This window comes from Corythoichthys intestinalis, chromosome 14 (genome assembly GCF_030265065.1).
Source record: "Corythoichthys intestinalis isolate RoL2023-P3 chromosome 14, ASM3026506v1, whole genome shotgun sequence".
In the NCBI taxonomy this organism is placed as follows: domain Eukaryota; kingdom Metazoa; phylum Chordata; class Actinopteri; order Syngnathiformes; family Syngnathidae; genus Corythoichthys; species Corythoichthys intestinalis.
This window is the reverse complement of record NC_080408.1, coordinates 2907924-2925143: the sequence shown is the minus strand read 5'-3', so window position 1 is coordinate 2925143 and position 17220 is coordinate 2907924. Positions and strand designations below refer to the sequence as shown.

Here is a 17220-nt window from a genome sequence, read left to right as displayed (position 1 = left end):
GTATTAAATATTTCAGGATATTGCCTAGCATTCCTGGAATCTAAGAGGGACCTCAACTGTATCTCTTGTTTTTTTTTTTTAACCTTATGCACATCTCTTATTTTATGTTTAGTGTGCAATAATCTAATTGTAACATGTATTTTTGATGCATTTTTTAAAATGCATTATAAAAGATTTATGTCTGAATTTTGGGGGGCTCGGAATGGATTAGGGCATTTACATGGAAATACTGTCTCTCCTTACTTCTAATTTTCAAGTTACGAAACTACTTCCAGAACCAATTAATTTTGTAAATAGAGGTACCACTGTACTGCTTTTGAATTAGTCATGATACAGACTGCGATTTATCACATTTATTAAGCGTAATTAATCTCACAGGGTGAGAGGTGATTACATTATGAGGTAAATAAGTCGATTGGTCCAAATTGAATTGGGCTGCCTAAGCAGAGGTCTACTCTCTAAGACAGTGGTGTCCAAACTTTTTGCAAAGAGGGCCAAATTTGGTGTGGTAAAAATGTGGGGGGCCGACCTTGGCTGACGTCCTTTATGTAGAGCAATATATTTAAGCAAATTTTAGCAAGCCATTCTGTGTGTCACATATGCTTTATTATTTTTTTAAATCTATAATTTCAACAATCTCACAACTAGCCTTCGTGGCGTTCTCTTTCGACTCTCGGGCTCTTGCGAAATACTGCTGCTGTGAAATTAAACTAGCTTCAACTTGCTTCAATTTCTCGCTAATCGCTACGTATCTTCCCTGTAATCTTGTCGTACATGTCAGCGTGTCTTGTTTGGTAATATCGCCTCACATTGAACTCTTTAAAAATAGCGACTGTCTCTTTGCAAGTGAGTCAGACAGTTGTTGTGTACTTTAGTGAAGAAATAGTCCAATTTCCACCTATCCTTGAAGCGCCAGCCATCGCAGTCAACTTTCTTTTTTTGTTGATTGTCGCCATTTTAGAAAATTGGGAGTAAAGGGTCACACGGCGGAATGTTGCTTAGAGTGCTGCTGCCTTTTCGTGGGTAAATTAGGAGCAGCATTTAGTGTGTGAGATACTTCATATGCTGGTAGCAGTACTGCTGACCAATTTATTAAGTCTGTATGTGGGCCAGAAGTTATTGATTTTATGACAGAGGCTGGGGGCTGGATGATATTTGACCACGGGCCGCATTTGGCCCCCGGGCCGGACTTTGGACATGTCTGCTCTAAGAGAACTGCCCTAGTTTATATTTGTATTTATTCATAACTATATATATTAGGGCTGTCAAACGATTAAAAATTTTAATCGAGTTAATTGCAACAGAAAAATTAATTAATCGTAATTAATCGCAATTCAAACCATCTATAAAATATGCCATACTTTTCTGTAAATTATTGTTGGAATGGAAAGATTAGACACCAGACGTTAATTATAACAATAAATCAACAAGATGGTGTTAACATTATCAAGATTCTCTTAAAGCGATCCATGGATAGAAAGACTTGTAGTTCTTAAACGATAAATGTTAGTACAAGTTATATAAATTTTTATATTAAAACCCCTCTTAATGTTTTTATTAAAATTTGTAAAATTTTCAATCAAAAAAATAAACTAGTAGCTCGCCATTGATGATGTCAATAATTATACCATGCTCACTCATGGTGTAACACATCAGTTGGACCCAAGTGCCAGCAGAGGGCGCCAAACACCAAGAAACAATTAACAAGCTGACGTTACACTGTGCTGTCATTTTAATCTGTTTGAGCGGGGCATGTGCGTTAATTGCATCAAATATTTTAACTTGATTAATTCAAAAAAATAATTAGTGCCCGTTAATGCGATAATTTTGACAGCCCTAATATATATATATATTAAAAAAATAAAAAATAAATTGTTAAAAATACATACACCCCTCTCACACACATATATTTGTATACCCACAAACACACGTATACAGTGGGACAAATAAGTATTTAGTCAACCTCCAAATTCTCCCACTTGAAAATATTAGAGAGACCTCAACCATGAGAGACAGAATGTGGAAAAAAACAGAAAATCACATTGTTTGATTTTTAAAGAATTTATTTGCAAATCATGGTGGAAAAAAATTATTTGGTCAATACCAAAAGTTCATCTCAATACTTTAATATGTACCCTTTGCTGGCAATAACTGAGGCCAAACGTTTTCTGTAACTCTTCACAATCTTCACAAACTGTTGCAGGAATTTTGGCCCATTCCTCCATGGAGATCTCCTCTAGAGCAGTGATGTTTTGGGGCTGTCGTTGGGCAACACGGACTTTCAACTCCCTCCTCACCCCGTGGCATTAAAATGATAACAAGAACGGTGAGCAAAAATCCCAGAACCACACGAGGGGACCTAGTGAATGACCTACAGAGAGCTGGGGCCACAGTAACAAAGGCTACTATCAGTAACACAATGCGCCGCCAGGGACTCAAATCCTGCACTGCCAGACGTGTCCCCCTGCTGAAGAAAGTACACGTCTAGGCCCGTCTGCGGTTTGCTAGAGAGCATTTGGATGATCCAGAAGACGACTGGGAGAATGCGTTATTGTCAGATGAAACCAAAATAGAACTTTTTGGTAGAAACACAGGTTCTCCTGTTTGGAGGAGAAAGAATACTGAATTGCACCATACCCACTGTGAAGCATGGGGGTGGAAACATCATGCTTTGGGGCTGTTTTTCTGCAAAGGGACCTGGACGACTGATCTGTGTAAAGGAAAGAATGAATGGGGCCATGTATCGAGAGATTTTGAGTGAAAATCTCCTTCCATCAGCAAGGGCATTGAAGATGAGATGTGGCTGGGTCTTTCAGCATGACAATGATCCCAAACACACAGCCAGGGCAACAAAGGAGTGGCCTCGTAAGAAGCATCTTAAGGTCCTGGAGTAGCCTAGCCAGTCTCCAGATCACAACCCCATAGAAAATTTGTGGAGGGAGTTGAAAGTCTGTGTTGCCCAATGACAGCCCCAAAACATCACTGCTCAAGAGGAGATCTGCATGGAGGAATGGGCCAAAATACCAGCAACAGTGTGTGAAAAGCTTGTGACGAGTTACAGAAAACGTTTGGCCTCCTTTATTGCCACAAAGGGTACGTTTTGCCAACAAACAAACAAAAAAAAAAAGACCAAAATGAGTCACTTGCTGTATATAGGGGTTAAACATTGTTCATGTTGATACTCGGAGATATATTCTATACATGGGGAAAAAATGGCTTTCACTACACCAGTACTTCTCAAATAGTGGGGCGGGCCCCCCCAGGGGGGCCCAGCACGATGCTGGGGGTGGCGCATGTGACCTTGGGGAACATACATTTTTATCAGAATAGAATAAAGTGTAAAAATAAGTGCACATCCACTCAGTGGGTGGCAGTGCCACTCTCATTTTCAGCGTGTGCGCAGTATTTTTGAATAAAACGAGCACACAGCAAAGAGCTCTGGAGATATGAAAAGCTTAGACAAGGAAATATGACGAAGCATATGTAGTGTATAGCTTTTGGCTTTGACTTTTAGGACAGTGGGGGACAAGGAAAGACCAGACTGTTTACTTTTGCAGCGGACAGCAGGATTTTTTTTTTCAGCGATTGCCAAATATTGCCAACAATCCTCCCGCTTTGTTAGTGTTACATCAGTAAACCAGCGAGCACTATCAGCATCATATAAGGTGGCATACCAAGCTGCTCAGTGCAAAATAACCCCACACCATAGCAAAGGAGCTGATACTGCCTTCATCAAAAATGAAAACTGTCCCTCTGTCCAATGACACTGTCCTGTTGTTGTATTAATTTTTGTTTTTTCGGTCAAATTGTTCGATATATTGTCCTAATGAGTAAATGTTGCTAATCAATTTGAATGTATTATTATTTATTGATTTTATTCAATTTTATTTTTCAGCATCACACGGCCCAAAAAATGTCTTTTGAGTGTATTTTTACAGAATGGATGTTTTTTTTTTTTTTTTTTTTTTACCCTTTATTATAAGTTGATCTATGCTACTTTTTTCTTTAATATTAAAAAGAACACAATATTATGCAGAGTTGTACTTATAATAATAAGAATTTTATATACAAAGGATACTACAGTATGTTTTCAGTGGTGGCAGAGAGTTGGGGGGCGCGGAACGTTTACGTCTTCGGGGGGGGACGTAACAGACAATAATTGAGAAGCACTGCACTACACACAGAAATGAAGAGAAAGAGAAAGAATGATGATGAACTGCTGATGGTTTTGCAACGTATCGACATGACTATGCCGCTGACAAAAAAAAAAAAAAAGCTCGACAGCGAGTCATCCCAAAATGTCTTTTACTTTTACGAGGAGAAATGTAGACCACGATCTAGTGGACTTACTGTTTCATCATTAAAAAATTTACAGGAGCAGTGCTCCAATGGTTGGAGTTGGCAATGACAATAAAGCAATTTGTCACGTGTGAAGAATGCAAAAAGGCACATTTCACTTAGCCGTTAGTGACCTAAAAGGGGGAAGGACACTCCAGGTTACTAGAGTGTGAACTCATGTTAACTTGAGCAGATGACAGGAGTGAGGTCACTTTGGCCAAATTAGCTCCTTTGATGAAAGAATGATTCCATGATAGACAACATTTCACCTTTTTCCTCTAATTTGCCGAGATCCAAATAGATTTTGACTGGGAAAAAAATATTTCAAAATAAAACATTTTAATATTTCAATTTTTAATGATATATGATTTTAAAATAATTAAGTTATTGATTTGGATTTTTTTTCCCAACTTATATTTTATATTATTTTTTAAATAATAAATGTAATCATTTAAAAAGTATATTTCTCTGGCTGACATTGACATCCAATCCATTTTGGCTAGATATATATTTGGATGTAATATAATTAAAAAATAAAAATGTTAGAATTCATTGGCTGCTACAGTATCAATAGCGCTAGACATCCATTCTATTTTGACCCCAAAATGTTTTAATTTTCTATACACATATATATTATAAATATGTATACTGTATATATCTTTTTCTTTTCATTGACTAATTTGCTGCCAATGACAGGACTACACGTCCAATTTCTTTTTTTGACTGAGCGATGAATAAGTACAATTACACATAATATTTACATTGTTTTGTCATTTTCTCTATTTTTTTAAAACTAAAAAAGTTAAATAAAAATAAAACAAAGTGAAGAAAAAAATAGAAGAAAGAAAGAATAACAGTTAAATCATTGCCTACCATTGACAACAATAGACATCCAGTTCATGTATATATCGGAATGTGTATGTGTTATACAGTAAACACACATATGTATATATGTACAGTGAGGGAAATACAATAGTATGGAAAAGAATCTGAACCTTTTGGGATTTCTCACATTTCTGCATAAAATCATCAAGTGTGACTTGATCTTTGTCAAAATCACACAGATGAAAATACAGTGTCTGCATTATCTAGAACCACCCAAACATTTATAGGTTTTCATATTTTAATAAGGATCGCACGCAAATAATGACAGAGGGGTGAAAATAAGTGAATCCTCTGCCTAAGGAGACTTAGGCTAGGTTCATACTACAGGTCTTAATGCACGAATCCGATTTTTTTCGTGTTTTTCCGACTCGAGTTAGGCATTAACTTGACGGTCTGAACGGGACAAGTCACAGAGAAGTGGACCATTTCAAATCTGATCTGGGTCACTTTCGCATGTGGTTCAAATCTGATCTGGGCCACATTTTTTCAAAACGTGACCGGCGGTCTGAACTGTCAAGACTCCCAAATCGGATTTCATGCAGCAATTACGCCCGCAAAGAGCAAGAGGCACGGTGGACGGGAGCCATGTAGGCATTAGCGCACAAAACGGGCTTGACCACAGTCATAAAAAAATAAAATGAAGAATAAGCCTTACAATTTTCGATTTTCATTCTGTGCGCCGAATGAGCAATATTTTATTATAGCACACATGGCCGAATCGGGACAAACTGACGCACCCACGTCATTTCACGCACACACGTCAAGGCTCGTGTGTGCGTGTATGCGTTCTTTCAGTCCATATAAACTTTAAATATAAGACTAAACGGGGATTATTAGTGTCTGTTATTTGTGTCCTCTTTTTGGAAATCAAAATATGATCAGTCTGGAATGACATACCGCTAGCATTTGTGGTAATTTGTGTTGATGCTTCTTCGCATGCGGGTCTCTACTGAGCGCATCACGGACTGCGAATTAGTGCACATGCGTGATACTTGAACAGTCCCCATGGACAAAGGCAGTCTGAACGGGCAGGCCAAAAAAACATATGGCAAAAAAATCGGATTTATGCATTTAGACCTGTAGTATGAACCCAGCCTTAGAGAGCAGTTGAAACCAATTTTTACCAAATAATTTAAGTCAGTTGTGTGCCCAATCACTGATGAGTGGTTTAAAGCTGCCTTGCCCACTATAAAACACACACCTGGTCGGACATGTCTTGATAAGATGCATTGTCTGATCATGGCTCAGTCAAAAGAGCTGTCTGAAGACCTGCGATCAAGGATTGTTGATTTGTATGAAGCTGGGAAAGGATACAAAACCATCTCGAAAAGCTTGGATGTTCATCAATCGACAGTCAGAGAAGTTGTCTACAAATGGAGAGAGTTTGGCACTGTCGCTTCTATCCCGAGGAGTGGCTGTCCACCAAAGATGACGCCAAGAGTTTAGCACAAAATATTCAGACAGGTAAAAAAGAACCCAAGAGTGTCTGCTAAAGAATTAAAGAAATCATAGGCACAGTCCAATATCTATGTACACACTTCAACTATATGTAAAACTATGGCCAAGAATGGTGTTCATGGGAGGACTCCACGCAGGAAGCCACTGCTGTATATATAAAAAAAACAAAAAACATTTTTGCTCGTTTAACGTTTGCAAAAAGGCACTTGGACACTCCACAGTAGTTTTGGCTAAATATTTTGTGGACTGATGAAACCAAAGTTGAATTGTTTGGGAGTAACACACAACATCATGTGTGGAGGAAAAATGGAACAGCTCCCCAACATTAACACCTCATCCCCACTGTGAGGCATGGTGGAAGGAGCATCATGATTTGGGGCTGTTTTGCTGCCTCAGGGCCTGGACAACTTGCAATCATCAATGGAAGAATGAATTCAAACTTTTAGCAGGAAAACCTGAGGCAGTCTGTCAGACAGTTGAAGCTAAAAAGTGGCTGCAATGATCCAAAACACAGAAGCAAATTAACTTCAGAATGGCTTCAGAAGAACAAAATACACATTCTAGAGTGGCCAAGTCAAAGTCCAGACTTGAACTCCATTGAGATGCTGTGGTATGACCTAAAGACAGCGATTCACGCCTGACATCCCAGGAATCTGACTGAACTACAGCAGTTTTGTAGAGAAGATTAGTCCTGATCGATGTGCCAGATTGATCTGCAGCTACATGAAGCGTCTGGTTGAAGTTATTGCTGCCAAAGGGGTGCCCACAAAATATTAAATGTGATGGTTCACTTAGTTATTTTGCCCCCTTCTGTCATTGTTTGCATACTATCCTCATTAAAATATGAAAACCTATAAATGTTTGGGTGGTTTTAGTTAAAGCAGAAAGTTTTTTCATCTGTGTGATTTTGACAAAGATCAGCTCACATTTGATGGTGATTTTATGCAGAAATGTGAAAAATTCCAAAAGGTTCAGATACCTTTTCAGACTACTGTATTTCCCTCACTATACATATATACATATGTATGTGTGTTTACTGTATACACTCATACAAATTTTTATATATACATATTAGGGCTGTCAAAATTATCGCGTTAAAGGGCGGAAATAAATTTTTTAAATGAATCACATTAAAATATTTGACGCAATTAACGCACATGCCCCGCTCAGACAGATTTAAATGACAGTACAGTGACATGCCCACATGTTAATTGTATTTTATGGAGTTTTGCCGCCCTCTGCTGGTGCTTGGGTGTGACTGATTTTATAGGCTTCAGCACCCATGAGCATTGTGTAAGTAATTATTGACATCAACAATGGCGGGCTACTAGTTTATTTTTTTGATTGAAAATTTTACAAATTTTATTAAAACGAAAACATTAAGAGGAGTTTTCATATAAAATTTCTATAACTTATACTAACATTTATCTTTTAAGAACTACAAGTCTTTCTATCCATGGATCGCTTTAACAGAATGTTAATAATGTTAATGCAATCTTGTTGATTTATTGTTATAATAAACAAATACAGTCCTTATGTACCGTATGTTGAATGTATATATCCATCTTGTGTCTTATCTTTCCATTCCAACCATAATTTACAGAAAAATATGGCATATTTTATTGATGGTTTGAATTGCGATTAATTGTGATTAATTACGATTAATTAATTTTTAAGCTGTAATTAACTCGATTAAAAATTTTAATTGTTTGACAGCCCTAATACATATACGTATATCCACGTTGCTCCTGGTGCTGTGTCACCAGTAGGTAGATAAGGATATAGTGTTGAAGGTGGAAAGGCACTATAAGAGTGTAACTATATCCAAATCCATATATAAATATTTATATCTATTTTTCCATACCAGTGGATATCTACGAAAAGCTATTGTCCCCAATGTTTCAGTGTGTTCACTTCCCTGGGTACAAAGGTCACGCTCCTGTGAACGCCAAGAAAATAATCCAACTCCCAGTCAGTCACTGCAGCCTTGACCTTGACTCAGTCAATTAGCTAAATTCACAAGGATAATACATATCGCTCTTTATCAGCATTTACAGCACAATTTCGCTCCTAATCAGCGTTTTCTACTTTTAAATGTAAGGTCTGTCCATTTCAAATGTCTTTTTATGCCCCGAGATAACCAGAAAAGTCCATTCAACGACATGAGAATGGAATGAACTGCGTGATTGAGATGCTGTTTCATATTTTATTATTGATTATATTGTGATCTGTATGCAGAATTGTAATAAAAAAAAATGCAATTTCTGGAGAAATCGCAATGGTAGCTTTGCTGTGACACTTTCTATATCAGGTCACTTCCTTTTGATTTTGGGGGATTTCGGGGTCATTTCCTATTCATATCACCATCTTGTCGCCCCCTGGTGCTAATATCGTATTGGCCCGAATATAAGACTCACGTTTGAAAAAAGACTTTTTGAACACCAATTTTTATACAGAAAATAATTACAGTACATCCGAAACAAATGATTATAAGAATATATTTGAGAGAAAAAGCATGTTATTTTGCCTCATTCAAATTTCAATATCTGAACATTTAAATATGTAAATTAAAGCGCAATCACATTCGTAAATGAAAGGCTTCTGGTTTTTGAAATGTAAATAAACCAATGTATTGTGATAAAACAACAAAATTGCAATAACTGCATTAACCATCAATGTGAAGTCTAACTGTAACTGTAGTCTTGAAACAAATCTCAATAAGGAAAAACATTGCAATAAAATAATTAGGGCTGTCAAAATTATCGCGTTAACGGGCGTTAATTATTTTTTAAAATTAATCACGTTAAAATATTTGACGCAATTAACGCATGCACTGAATGAGCCGCTCTCGCATTGCCTCAAACAGATTTCAATGAGGCCGTTTATGGACATCAAGAGTGAAGAGAATGACACCGGCCGCTTGGGGGCAGCGCAGCGCCGTTCCATACTAATGTTATTCCCTCTAATAGTGGGAGAATTAGTAGTTGTGAGACGTTTATGCTGTTGCTTTGTGCTCCACACATATTTCGGTAAGTTTGCTTTCTTTTAGTGGCAATCATGTGTCTCTTGTTGTATTTTGGGTAAGATATGCACAGAGATATATCTGTTATAAAGGCGAATGGACACAGGCGTTCTTTGGGCTGCGCCGTTTATTGGCATAAGCTTCTGCAACTCCTTCACAACAAACAGAAGTATCATTTAGTGAAAGCACAACAAAAATAATATTGCTATCTCTCAAAAAAAAAAAATGTTCACAAAAAGAAAAGCACTTCAGTCTGTAGTAATGAGGCCCTATTCTCACACAGCTAAACAACAATGCAAAGTGAACTGGCATTACTCAGAGTTTGGTCACTCAATTCTTATTATTATTATTTTTATTCTTCTTATTATTATATTAACTCTGCTTTTGATTGAAAATTGTACAAATTTTATTAAAACGAAAATATGAAGAGGGGTTTTAATATAAATTTACTCTAACTTGTAACTATAACACTTATCTTTTATGAACTACAAGTCTTACTATCCGTGGATCACATAAACAGAAAAAATGTTAATAATGCCATTTGCGGATTTGTTGCTATAATAAACAAATACAGCACTTATGTACAGTATGTTGTATGTATATATCCGTCTTGTGTCTTATCTTTCCATTCCAACAATAATTTACAGAAAAATATGGCATATTTTAGAGATGGTTTGAATTGCGATTAATTGCGATTAATTATGATTAATTAATTTTTAAGCTGTAATTAACTCGATTAAAAATTTTAATCGTTTGACAGCCCTACAAATAATGCAAACTGGTTAAACTTGAGAGTAGCTTAGATCTGTCATGACAGAACATCGCTTCAATGATATCTGGCGCCATCTAGAGTCGTGAATGGGTATAACGTCTAGACCGCGAATATAAAACGACCCCCTCTTTTTCAGTCTTATTTCAATGCAAAAAAACATCGTCTTATATTCGGGCCAGTACGGTAATTAGCGTGAAAACAGATGGCTTGACATCTAATGAAATACCTGCACACATGCTTAGCCAATTTAGCTAGAAGATTTTTGGAGAGACATGTCCGAAGATGGATCTCACCAGAGGGGGCAACAAGACCCTGCTACAGCCGCATAATATTAATTTATAAGAAAAAGAATAAGAAGAACATTGTATCCAGCTTGTTTTCCATGTCTCCCTCCTCCAAAAATCTGAATCAAATTATCAGGATTGTAATCAGGCAACTGCAGAACTTGCTGATGAGCTGATCATTTGATTCAGGTGTGTTGGAGGAGGGAGACATGGAAAACAAGCTGGATTGCGGCTCTCGAGGACCAGGGTTGGCCCCCCCTGGCTTATTTTAAAAGTAAACTTGGTGGAAAACGGATTAAGGCTCGTTTCTGTTATTGAAGTGCCAGCTTTTACTCGGGAAACGGAAGACGATTCATTTCTCGTTTTTTGTTATCACACATAAAACTAAAAATGGAACTGGGCTCATTTTGCAAAATTGGACAAGCAGTTCTTGAATGCGACACGAGCAGTACCTCGCTCATCTGCACACAACCGCAACCTTCAACCTACTCCTTCCTTCCTTCAGCAACGACGTAAACAAGAAAAAAATGCGATATTGGATAATTTCCCGCTGCACACCTGACGATCTCTCACGGGCACACTGGTGTGCCACGGCACATCAGTTAGAAAAACACCGCTCTAAAATACGGCTGCAGCTATCGATTATTTTAGTAGTCGATTCATCGATGAACTAGTTAGTTTGAATAATCGAGTAATCGGATAAGGAACGTGAAAAATTAAAATACCTGAGCTGGGCCTAAAACGGTACCAAAATTTTTTTTAAAATGAGGATCTATGTCCAACAAAAGAATAATTGGCTAACTTACATAGCAAAAGTCCGCTAGCTTAAATGCTATAAAATGCTAAAGTTTAAAAAAAAAAAAAAAGTTTTTTTTTAACAATGTTCTTAACAAATGGTTCGGATACATATTCCCATAAAAAACAGCTAAATATACCTATAAACTAAACCACAAATGCATTGTAAAAAAAATTAGCTCAAACAAAAAATTAGCGTATGTTGGTCTTAACAGGGAACAGCTGGATTCAGCCTTGTGAAATGAGGCAGACAAGAGGGCAGTGTATCCATCCAAATTAATGCAACTAAATGCAAACACTTTCATAATAAACCATTACAACACCATTTTAATTATATTACTCGAGTTAATCGATTAATCGTTTCAGCAGTACTCTAGAAACAACATTATTTCATTTTCTCTCACTTCAGAAAAGAAGAATTCCCCGATTGCCATGCTATGTAATAAAATGGGAACCGGAGCACTTCAGGGGCCATTCAAATTAGAGAGGGGAACAGTGCCCCTGTGGCCCCCCCCTTAGGGTGCGTTCCCGGCGGCAGTGAGCGCTGGCGTCGTCATAGCATTCTGTTCGGTGGACGTAGACACACACGTCACAGCTAGTAAAGCTCTTTATAAGGCTATAACAATCTCTCCTACTTCTTAAAATAAAACGACTGGTCGCGCTATAAATGTACAGTGGTATGAAAAAGTATCTGAACCTCTTGGAATTTCTCACATAAAGTCACCATCAAATGTGATCTGATCTTTGTCAAAATCATACAAACTTGTCTGTTTTCAGTGTCTGTTTTCAATAAAACCACCCAAACCTTTATAGGTTTTCATATTTTAATGAGGATAGCATGCAAACAATATTCGAAGAGGTAAAATATGTAAGTAAACCCTCTGCCTAAGGAGACTTAAAGAGCAATTGAAACCAATTTTTATTAAACATTTTAAGTCAGGTGTGTGCCCAAGCACTGTTGAGTAGTTTAAAGTTGCCCTGCCCACTATAAAACACACACCTGGAAAGAAATGTCTTAATGAGAAGCATTGTCTGATGTGCATCACGACTCGGTCAAAAGAGCTGTCTGAAGATCTGCGGTCAAGGTTGTTGATTTGCATAAAGCTAGGAAAGGATACAAAACTATCTCTTAAAGTCTGGATGTCAATCGACAGTCAGAGAAGTTGTCTACAAATGGAGAGAGTTTGGCACTGTTGCTTCACTCCCAAGGAGTGGCCGTCCACCAAAGATGACGCGAAGAGGTCAGCGTAGAACACCCAGAGAGGTTAAAAAAACCCTAGTGTCTGTTTAAGACTTACAGAAATCACTGGCACAGTCCAATAACTCTGTGCACACATCAACTATATGTAAAACTATGGCCAAGAATGGTGTTCATGGGAGGACTCCACGGAAGAAGCCACTGTTGTCTAAAAAAAAACAAAAACATTGTTGCTCGTTTGATGTTAACAAAAAGGCACTTGGACACGCCACAGAAGTTTTGGCAACATATTTTGTGGACTGATGAAACCAAAGTTGAGTTGTTTGGGAGTAAGACACAACATCATGTGTGGAAGAAAAATGGAAAATCTCACCAACATCAACACCTCATCCCCTACCGTGAAGCATGGTGGAGGCAGCATCATGATTTGGGGCTGTTTCGCTCCTTCAGGGCCTGGATAAATGTATCATTAATGGAAGAATGAATTCAAAAGTTTATCAGGATGTTTTGCAGGAAACCTGAGGCCTTCTGTCAGACAGTTGAAGCTAAAAAGAGGATGGATGCTGCAACAAGACAATGATCCAAAACACAGAAGTAAATCAACTTCAGAATGGTTTCAGAAGAACAAAATACACGTTCTGGAGTGGCCAAGACAAAGTCCTGACTTGAACCCCCTTGAGATGCTGTGGCATGACTTAAAGACAGCGATTCATGACAGACATCCCAGGAATCTGACAGAACTACAGCGGGTTTGTCGAGAATGATGGGCCAAGATGAGTCCTGATCGATGTGCCAGACTGATCTACAGCTACAAGAACCATCTGGTTGAAGTCATTGCTGCCAAAGGGGGCCACAAAATATTACATGTGATGTCTCACCCACTTATTTTCCCCCTTCTGACATTGTTTGCATACTATCCTTGACAAGGAAATTCAACTTTGAACTCCCAAGACAAGTGTTAACTCGATAGCTCGATGAGAAATGAATCAGACCCCAACCATGGATTGCTTTGCTTCGAAGGCTTTATGAACAAGAGCTCTCGGGTACAGACGCAGAGCCATGCACAAAGCGTCCTCTCCGAATGTGGACAAAAGAGAAATGCAGAGCATGCCTCTATTTATGGGTTGACATCATAGAAACAAAACCGAAACTTACTATAGCATATCCTGGTAAAAAACATCTCAAGTTACAGAAAAACATCTCTAGTAGGGGAAAAACACCTCAAGGTATGACCTTGAACACCGACTCCTAGAATGATGATGAGCTCAGTCTGATAAGCCACAGTCGCCCGTTGTATTCATTCAGGGCATATTGGAAAACACAGGAACATAACAGTCCATATTTGGGCATATTGTGATACAGTCTACAATAGTCAAGGCTACGGGAAGGCACACTCAAACAGGTTAATATAACAATGATGCTCTATGCTACAATGTTCTCATGCAAGCATAACAAAAGCATACAAAATATGATGTATAATGGTTGTGTTTTAAGTAGGGCTGTCAAAATTATCGCGTTAACGGGCGGTAATTAATTTTTTAAATTAATCACGTTAAAATATTTGACGCTATTAACGCACATGCACAGCTCAAACAGACTAAAATGACAGTACAGTGTAATGTCTGCTTGTTACTTGTTTTATGGTGTTTGGTGCCCTCTGCTGGCGTTTGGGTCCAACTGATTTTATGGGTTAGTGCCATGAGTGAGCATGGTGTAATTATTGACATCAACAATGGCGAGCTACTAGTTTATTTTTTGATTGAAAATTTTACAAATTTTAATAAAATGAAAACATTAAGAGGGGTTTTAATATAAAATTTCTATAACTTGTACTAACATTTATCGCTTTAACAGAATGTTAATAATGTTAATGCCATCTTGTTGATTTATTGTTATAATAAACAAATACAGTATTTATGTACAGTATGTTGAATGTATATATCCATCTTGTGTCTTTCCATTCCAACAATAATTTACTGAAAAATATGGCATATTTTATAGATGGTTTAAATTGCGATTAATTAATTTTTAAGCTGTTTAAAAATTTTAATCGTTTGACAGCCTTAGTTTTAAGCATGAATAAAATTCTCTCACAATCCTCATTGAAATATGAAAACCTATAAATGTTTGGGTCGTTTTCGTTAAATGGTAAACGGAGAGTACTTACAGTATATTGCGCATTTAACTACATGGTTACCATGTCCAAAATGCTTTACATTAGCACACATTTACCCTTTCACACACCAATGGTGCTGCTGCCATGCAAGGCTCTGGCCAACCCATTGGGGACAAATTAGGGCTTGTCCAAGGGCACTTCAACAGTGGGTCGTCGTAGCCAGGAATTGAACCGCTGACCCTTCGGTTCCAGAACAACTCTAGCTACCAACTGCGCCACGGCAGACTGTTTTTCTGTTTTTTTTTTCCACAGTTTTTTCATCTGTGTGATTCTGACAAAGATCAGATCACATTTGATGGTGTTTTTATGCAGAAATGTGAGAAATTCCAAAAGGTTCAGATACTTTTTCGTATCACTGTAACAATCAAAATTCATGTTCTGTGCTAATTATTTCTTCAGTTACTGTTCCAGTTGTGTCGTTAATTGGTAGTTATGGTATTTGGTAGGGTTGCATGATATCCATTTTTTGAAACCGATACCGACATCGATAACTTCACGCTCCTCAAAGCCGATACCGATATCAATAACCGATAATAAATATATAATTTTTTAAATCTATAAGCTGAGTTTTTGAACTTCTGCACTGCCTGACAGCCAGCTAAGAATGAATGCACTTCCATAAACCACAAGGCATGGTCTTTTCTTGCTTTTATGGGAAGACACTTGTCTTAATATTGTGAAAGTACAACAGAAAAATACACATATTCAATACTAAATATACATCAAACTGCAAAATACACGTGTACACACAACTATTATATGTATAGCATAGCACACTAGCTTGAGCTACGAAAGCATTGGCTGGCTTCTATAACACAACTTATGAAGTTCTGTACATATGATCCATCACCACAGAAGTAAACATATATTGCACATCCATATGTTGTAGTAAACATAAAATACTTACATCTATTTCCGAGGCGGAAACGTAACAGAAAGCATTCACGACTGTCAATGCTACCGCTAGACACCGTCTTTTCTTGCTTTTATGGGAAGACACTCGTCTTAATATTGTGAAAGTACAACAGAAAAATACACATATTCAATACTAAATATACATCAAACTGCAAAATACACGTGTACACACAACTATTATATGTATAGCATAGCACACTAGCTTGAGCTACGAAAGCATTGGCTGGCTTCTATAACACAACTTATGAAGTTCTGTACATATGATCCATCACCACAGAAGTAAACATATATTGCACATCCATATGTTGTAGTAAACATAAAATACATCTATTTCCGAGGCGGAAACGTAACAGAAAGCATTCACGACTGTCAATGCTACCGCTAGACACCGTCTTTTCTTGCTTTTATGGGAAGACACTCGTCTTAATATTGTGAAAGTACAACAGAAAAATACACATATTCAATACTAAATATACATCAAACTGCAAAATACACGTGTACACACAACTATTATATGTATAGCATAGCACACTAGCTTGAGCTACGAAAGCATTGGCTGGCTTCTATAACACAACTTATGAAGTTCTGTACATATGATCCATCACCACAGAAGTAAACATATATTGCACATCCATATGTTGTAGTAAACATAAAATACTTACATCTATTTCCGAGGCGGAAACGTAACAGAAAGCATTCACGACTGTCAATGCTACCGCTAGACACCGCAATGTGTAAGTGATTGAACCAAACTACTGTAACAAAAAATAGATGCAGTGAATTATTCTGACCAGCAGGTGGGAGCAATGGCCCTCAAATGGTCAACTGATTTCCCATACTAGTGTGTGAAATGTAAAGCCAGAACACTACATATTATCGGTCCTATTATAAATGTTATTGGAATTATCGGGATGACGTCATAATTCCTCTAATCGGACTGATAACTATAGGACCAATAATTAGCGTGCACCAGTAGCATTTGGCAACACTTTATTTGACAGTAGCGCCATAAGACTGTCATTAGACAATCATAATTATGACATGACACTGTCATGAGCATTAATAAATGCTTATAACAGATGTCATATCTCACTTTTGAATGAATGTAAAAGATCCGAGCTGGACATAAATGGAGTTAGTGACATAATGTGTCGGATGACACTTAATGACTTCCGTCATAAGCAGTCAGTAATCCCCAAGATAGTGTCACGTCATAATTTAGCTCGCCGTGTTTTTATGACATCTTCACAAGAGGACCAAGCTTCTTCACATTCTTCGGTGGTAAACTTTCGGCCTTTTAACCGAAAATGCCATTTTAGCTATTTTCGGCCGAAGGCTACGGCACGAATTTTCAGTCACATCTCTATCGATAACCTT

At 37.5% G+C, this 17220-nt stretch overlaps 1 protein-coding gene across 1 annotated transcript in view; it reads right to left on the bottom strand.

The window, feature by feature from the left end:
- LOC130929558 (cadherin-6-like) overlaps positions 1–17220 on the bottom strand; it is a 127502-nt gene that overhangs the window by 72300 nt on the left and 37982 nt on the right. The gene's annotated exons all lie outside the window — the stretch shown is intronic.